The sequence below is a fragment of the Nicotiana tabacum genome, chromosome 15 (assembly GCF_000715075.1).
Source record: "Nicotiana tabacum cultivar K326 chromosome 15, ASM71507v2, whole genome shotgun sequence".
Lineage (NCBI taxonomy): Eukaryota > Viridiplantae > Streptophyta > Magnoliopsida > Solanales > Solanaceae > Nicotiana > Nicotiana tabacum.
Genome location: NC_134094.1, coordinates 42,350,627 through 42,359,212, shown reverse-complemented (window position 1 = coordinate 42,359,212; position 8,586 = coordinate 42,350,627).

Sequence of the window (8,586 nt, the reverse complement as noted above, 5' to 3'; positions counted from 1 at the left end):
ATGCAACTTTCCCAATGCGCTTATCAATAGATAAGGGCCCAATGTACTTTTGCAATAAGGAGGGTCATGGACCCCTGCAAAGAGGTATCGCTTTGGAATTTTCACCATCGCTTTGTCCCCCACTTTTTTATCCGTTTCTGGGCTTTCACAAAATAGCTCCGCACTATCTCCAAATTTTGCTTCCATTCTTTTGAGAAGCTAAGCGGATCGAGGAGATTTCGACATGCTTGGGGCATTTACAGTATGTGGGAGTAGCGGTTGATGTCCGGTAACAAGTTCAAAAGCGCTTAAGTTTGTACAAGAGCTCTTTTGTGAATTAAAACACAATTGAATAGTATCCAGAAGCTTCACCCAATGTTTACTTGGCTATCTTAAGGAGAATTTGTGGGGAGATTATCAAATAATTTAAGAACTATATAAATCTCATTTACTGTACCTAAATTTTCAATTATTTTAATTCTGTTTTGACTCTTTATATGACAATCTTCAAATTCACTTTTAATATGAAACTTTAATCTATATTAGAATTATCTTTTTTTTTCGAAAATACTTCAATCAAAAAAAGAATCTCTTAAAACATTCAAAAGAAATACTTAATTAGAAAAAAAAATCGGATAAAAAAAATTGAGAAACTTTGCAAAACCTCCAACTCGAAAGTCTAACCAGATAACATATAATTGTCTCTATAATTTACTTAATTTGGTTAATGATCATATGCAATCATGTTAAATTTTTTGTTATTTTTTATAATTATTTAAATACTACTTCGCCTCTCGCAAAAAAAAAAAAAAAAATTACTCCATATAACTATAAAACTCTTTCACATCTAAAATCCTATAGTTATAGTTCTTTAAAACACTATAGCTAGATTTGAATAAAGCAAATTTCTTTTAAAATAATATAATATATAAGGTACACGTCTATGTTTATCCATATAACAAAAAAGAGTTTAAAAATCGAATAAAAGCTTACTTACATATATAAGGAAGTAAACCTACATGCTAGAGAAAGAAACATCACAAAATTAGTCAATATTCAAAAAAAGTTTTCTTTTGCTTTTAAAAGAATGTTTGTTTGAAGAGTCAATTTGTATAAATGGACATCAAACAAACTACAAAACTTTAGCTATACATTTGCTATCATTAATATTAATTTAGCACCTTCTAGGAATTGAAGGGTATAAGCTGAAACCTCTTCAGTTAGCTGCAGTCAAGCCAACATTGCAAGGGTATAATACTTTTTTCGTTGAAGAATATTAGTTTTGAATCATTAGATTATGTGAAAGACTTCTTCTCATTGAGAGAGATATTGGTTTCTAATTAACAGCTTCTATATTTATTTCCAAGTGTAACAAAAAGTATATTTAAAAAAATATATTTGTTATGACGTGAAATATTATTTTTGAATGTAAACAAATTATTTTAAAAATGGGATTATTTTTTAAAATATAGTGCAATTTTAAAAATAAAAGCATAAGATATTTTTAAATTTTAGTAGAGAGTTTTTTAAATTATTATAAAAGAAGTCATTTCATGGATAAAATCAAGTAACTGAAATCTTATGAAATATTTACATAAATATCCAGCCAGATTTATTATTTACTTTTTATAGCTGATATACCGACAATACATGATTATACACATATTATACAGGGATTATATATAAATTACACATCCTTCAATTTTTTAATTTAAGAAGTTGGGTGAGCACCTATTTAGGTTGATTCGATAAAGCCAAAAGACAAAGATGAAAGTGTCACGACCCAATTTCCTATAGGCCGTGATGGCGCCCAACGTCACCGCTAGGCAAGCCAACGGTGAACTAACCATATATCTATTCTTTTAAAAATTTTGAAATAGTTGATTTTTAATTATTACATAAGTCAGAGATGTGAAAATTTAATAAAATAAAACGTAACAAATTGTAAGATCAAGTGTAGTGAAATAAATACTCAAAAATCATTAAGTGTCTACTAGCAAAATTTCAAGACCCGGTGTCACTAGTGTATGAGCTACTAGTAGAATACACAAAATACTAAACTATTGTCTGAAGTAAAGTAGATAGAAATTAAATACAAAATAAAGACTTTGAGTGCTGCAGAACGGGCTCGGAAGGCAGCTCAACGCTAAGTCTCGATGTATCAGGAGTGCGCGGAGGGATAATGTCTAGATTCACCTACCTCAGATCTTGCATGGTTAGTGCAGAAGTGTAGCGTGAGTACATAAATAACATGTACCCAGTAAGTATCTAGTCTAACCTCGAAGAAGTAGTAATGAGGGGTCGACTTCGACACTTACTATGGGCTAACAATAAAATACCGAAATTCTAAATAAGCATGAGTTATGTAAACAACCACAAATCTCCATAACAAGCGATAAATAAATATTTATTTCACTAATAATAAATCCCAAGTCAATTTCCATCATTTAAATAATTGTAACCTCTCAAGCCAATAAAATCATATCAAGAAGATTAGGCTCCAAGTATTATTACGCACGATTTATGCCGAGGTTGTACGGCCCGATCCAAAATATATGTATATATCGTGTGCATTGTCGAGGGTCGAACGGCACGAACCATAGATGCATCTATTAACCTACCGAGGCGAACGGCCCGCTCCCATGAGAGTAGAGAAAATTTACCTCGTTCGCGGAAATACTTGCGACGCGAGTGAACATAGATTTCTCAAAGTTATTATAAAATTCTTCCATTCTTCCCCACACATAAGAAATTTAAACGGGAGACTTTAAATCTTAAAATCCTTAATCACAAATCTAGTTAAGACAATTAATATGCATGACCAACATAATAGAGCAAATAAAATATGGTGTAAGCCTAAGACTACCCGGACATCACATAGAATATAGCTACGTACGGACTCTAGTCACCTAGTGCGTACGTAGCTCCCCACAAGGTTAGGCAAGAGACTTACCTCGTCTCAAAGCTCGTTTTCCTGTCTCGAATTGTCACGACCCAAAATCTACTAGTCGTGATGGCACCTAATCTAAACCACTAGGTAATCCAACTAATAATTATCCAATTCCAATAATATTAACAAGATAATTAACAAAAAGGAATTTTCTGAATCTTATACTTTTCCCAAGGACTGGTAGTTTAAATCATGAGCTTCTAAGAATAGAATTTACAAAACTGATATGAAGTAAAAACATCTTCTATTTGAAAAGTACATAAACAAAGTTTTTATAAATCTAAGGCTACCATGAATAAGAGGCAACTACAACAGGAATGCAGGTACATCTTCAAATCCGGCAACCATCGAGCACAGAAACAACAACAGCTAACATCTGCACGCAATGTGCAAAAGTGTAGTATCAGTACAACCGACCCCATGTACTAAGTAAGTAACAAACCTAACCTTAGGTTGAAAGCAGTGACGAGCTATCATAAGGTCGGATCCAATACCGGTATTCTACAACAGTTCATAACAGCATAATACAAGTAATAAAAGGTATCTCTGAAGTAAGAATGCTCAGCTCGTTTACAGTTCCAGAAAATGGTCATGCTTTCAAGTATCTCAGTGAGAAAATCCAAATCTTTTACCAAAAATGCCAAAACAATACGAGCAAGTTTGAAAACTGTAATCTTTTTTTCCAAATAGCCTTTCCACAATAAATAAAATGTTTCATTTTCTCTCCAGATAACAAGTATAAAATCCCTCTTTATGCCTACATATCAATGTATAATAAGTCATGAATGACGTGATACCATATAGCATGAGGAAAAATGCATCTCTGTGCATGTATGTCATGTGTGCATACAAATGCCATGTATCTCAGAGATGAATCATATACTCACACTCTCAAAGTACTCAATCTCACTGTCTCACGATTTCCACTCATCACGCTCAACCACTCGGTACTGTATATGGCCCATACGGCCCAGGGAAGATCCATCCCGGAATATATACATCACTGACCATCAGTCACTCAGTACCGAGGAAAAGCTAATCCGGCCCCATGGAGAAGATCCATCTCCAGGTATATAAATGCTTCGGACAAGATCCATGTCCAGGGAAGATCCATCCCTCAATATAATCAACCGCGCTCACTGGGGGTGTACAGACTCCGGAGGGGCTCCTACAGCCCAAGCGCTATCATAAGACAGATCCAGGCATAAATCAATATAACATGCTGCGGCGTAAAGCCCAATCCCATAACTGTCACTCATAATCAGGCTCTCAGCCTCACTCAGTCATCAATCTCTCCAGTCTCACTCCCGGGCTCACAATGTCATGAAACTAGCCCGACAACAATGATATGATGTATCAATAAACAACAACTGAGACTGAGATATGATATAAATGCATGATTGGCAGATCAGTTACTTTATCACATGGTGAAAACATAAATATCAATAAAATAGGGCCATTATACAGTGCCATGGGAACAACATAGTCCAAATTCACAGGGTGCACGCCCATACGCCCGTCACCTAGCATGTGTGTCACCTCTATACCAATCACATAACATGTATTGCGGGGTTTCATACCCTCAGCACTAAGTTTAGGAGAGTTACTTACCTCGAACAAGCCAATACCAATGTTGAGCAAGCCAAGCGGTGCTCCAAAGATGCCATCCCGCGCGTTCCGACCTCTGAACGGCTCAAAACTAACCAAAAACAACTCAAATCCGTCTCCAAACGTCCCGAATCTAGCCACAAGCAGTTCAATACAATCAATATAGGCTCAAGGAATTAATTCCACATGAAAAATATGAAATTATAGCCAAAATCCAAAATCGGCCCAAACCCGACCCCCGGGACCACGTCTCGAAATCTGACAAAAGTCACAAAATCCGAAAGCTCATTCACTCATGAGACCAACCATACCAAATTCATCAAAATCCGACACCAATTGGTCATTCAAATCCTCAAAACCAACTCTCTAAATCCCTAGCCTCAAATCCCCAATTTAAACCTCAAAAACACACCATCTAGATGGGAAATCAGTGGGGAAACATAATTATTAAAGAAAAATGAAGACAAGAAACTTACCTCGAGAATCCCACTTGAAAAGCCCTCTCAAAATCTCTAAAATCCGAGCTCAAAATGATGAAATGAAGCCAAAAATCTCGGACCCCGCTGATATAGGTTCTGCCCAGGCACTTCTGCACTTGCGGAGCCTGGGCTCGCACCTGTGCGCCCGCTGGTGCAAAACATCTGGGCGCACCTGCGAAAATGACTAACTCCGGCTGCCTCCGCTCTTGCGACCAATGGTCCGCATCTGCACTATCGCAAGTGCGGAGAAACCATCGCACCTGCGACCCCTGCTGGTCTCCACCCTTTCCGCACATGCGCTCAACCCGCCGCACCTGTGGCATCGCATCTGTGGTCCCCTCTCCGCAGGTGCGGTCACACCAACAGCTCTCAGACTTCAGCAAGTTCTCAAATCACATTCCAAGTTCGTTAACCACCCGAAATCAACCCGAGGCCTCCCGGGACCTCAACCAAACATACCAACAAGTCTTATAACATCATACGAACTACTCATGCCCTCAAACAACCGAGCGAAGTGTAAATACTCAAAAGGACAAGTCGGGTCGTTACATCCTCCCCCACTTAAACATACGTTCGTCCTCGAATGTGCCAAGAGTTGTTCCAAAAGCCATCAAATCGCCGTGTAACCTTACCATGCACATACCCGGGGGTGATCTCACGTCACCCTATCCCATATAGGCCCGACAACACAGCATAACTATAGTTTCTTAATTCAACCTAGCTCATAAACCTTAGAATCCAATTTCCAACATCCGAAATTTCTATAAGATCAGAATCTCGCATCTACACACTGTATAAAACTGAACAAGCTGTAACAAGACTTCACCATAACCCAAGATGTAATCACATGATGTACCACATTACTCAAATACTCATAGCGATAATTTCAAATCACAGTAGCTGCTCAAAATAACCCAATACAGGTAATAAACCTCATATCAAACAAAACCTCGTTCTAAAACCTTCGTACACTGCCGATGATGAAAGAAACATGCAGAACTCATAACCATTCATCAGATCAACCAGTCATGGAATTGCCTCTCATTCGACAAGAACTATAGCAAATTCTAAGCCGACTTTCGATATTATTCTTCCAAACATGATGTAATCAATTTTGATAGTATCCATTCTAGGTCCAATGATCTCATATCATCCAACACGACCACTCTAGTGACATGTCACATCAATACAATCTGACGCCATAACTCGTGCAATCCGTGCACCAATAAGCAACCTTCCAAATATACTCAAATCATAGAAAACTAATTCAGACGGGAGAACTGTCCCGCAAGCTCAACAAGTAGCACCACAATGCATAGCTAAAAACCTATCACACACCGTAGAACCAAAACACACTAATCTAACATAATGGATCATATCTCAACATGACTCCGCTGCAATACGTGACCCCGTCCAAATACTGGTCCATATGAAATACCTCAACCACCATGCTCAAAATCAATAACCACGCAAAATTCGATATTAAGTACCCAATGTGCATTACCATAACCCCGGAGAGCAAATAGCACAATACCACAATCCGGAAAGGGCATAGCCAACGCGCAATCCATCACGCAATACTCAAATACTCATCTCGCTCAAATTCTGCTATAAAGCCCAATTAGAACCACACCGTGTGTGCATATAACCCACGAATCGCAACCCCTTATAGCATAGAAGAGTAACTCATAGATCATTTCAAAACGCGAATAAGCTCAACAACAACCGAATGGCACATCCCTCAATAATTGCAGTACGGAGCTCAACAATAATCGGTATTGGACCCGACCTTGTGATAGCTAGTCACTGCTTTCAACCTAAGGTTAGGTTTGTTACTTACTCAGAACATGGGGTTGGTTGTACTGATACTACACTTCTGCACATTGCATGCAGATGTTGGCTATTGTTGTTGTTGTGCTCGATGGTTGCCGGATTTGAAGATGTACCTGCATTCCTGTTGTAGCTGCCTCTTATTCATGGTAGCCTTAGATTTATAAAAACTTTGTTTATGTACTTTTCAAATAGAAGATGTTTTTACTTCATATCAGTTTTGTAAATTCTATTCTTAGAAACTCATGATTTGTACTACCAGTCCTTGGAAAATGAATAAGATTCAAAAAATTCCTTTTTGTTAATTGTCTTGTTAATATTATTGGAATTGGATAATTATTAGTTGGCTTACCAAGCGGGTTGGATTAGGTGCCATTACGACTAGTGGATTTTGGGTTGTGACAATGTGGTATCAGAGCAACCGACCCCATGTACTGAGTAAGTAACAAACCTAACTTTAGGTTGAAAGCAGTGACGAGCAATCACAAGGTCGGGTCCAATACCGGTATTCTACAACAGTTCATAACAACATAATACAAGTAATAAAAGGAATCTCTGAAGTAAGAGTGCTCAGCTCGTTTACAGTGCCAGAAAATGGTCATGCTTTCAAGTATCTCAGTGAGAAAATCCAAATCTTTTACCAAAAATGCCAAAAATACGAGCAAGTTTGAAAACTGTAATCTTTTTTTCAAAATAGCCTTTCCACAATAAATAAAATGTTTCATTTTCTCTCCAGATAACAAGTATAAAATTCCTCTCTACGCCCACATATCAATGTATAATAAGTCATGAATGATGTCATACCATATAGCATGAGGAAAATGCATCTCTGTGCATGTATGTCATGTGTGCATGCAAATGCCATGTATCTAAGAGATGAATCATGTACTCACACTCTCAGAGTACTCAATCTCACTGTCTCACGCTTTTCACTCATCACGCTCAACCACTCGGTACTGTATATGGCACATACGGCCCAGGGAAGATCCATCCCGGAATATATACATCACTGACCATCAGCCACTCAGTATCGAGGAAAAGCCAATCCAGCCCCATGGAGAATATCCATCTCCAGGTATATAAATACTTCGGACAAGATCCATGTCTAGGGAAGATCCATCCCTCAATATAATCAACCGTGCTCACTGGGGGTGTACAGAGTCCGGAGAGGCTCCTACAGCCCAAGCGCTATCATAAGCCAGATCCAGGCATAAATCAATATAACATGCTACGACGTGCAGCCCGATCCCATAAATGTCACTCATAATCAGGCTCTCAGCCTCACTCAGTCATCAATCTCTCCAGTCTCACTCCCGGGCTCACAATGTCATGAAACTAGCCCAACAACAATGATATGATGTATCAATAAACAACAACTGAGACTGAGATATGATATAAATGCATGATTGGCAGCTCAGTTACTTTATCACATGGTGAAAACATAAATATCAATAAAATAGGGCCATTATACAGTGCCATGGGAACAACATAGTCCAAATTCACAGGGTGCACGCCCATACGCCCGTCACCTAGCATGTGCGTCACCTCTATACCAATCACATAACATGTATTGCGGGGTTTCATACCCTCAGCACTAAGTTTAGGAGAGTTACTTACCTCGAACAAGCCAATACCAATGTTGAGCAAGCCAAGAGGTGCTCCAAAGATGCCATCCCACGCGTTCCGACCTCTGAACGGCTCAAAACTAACCAAAAACAACTCAAATCCGTCTCCAAACAT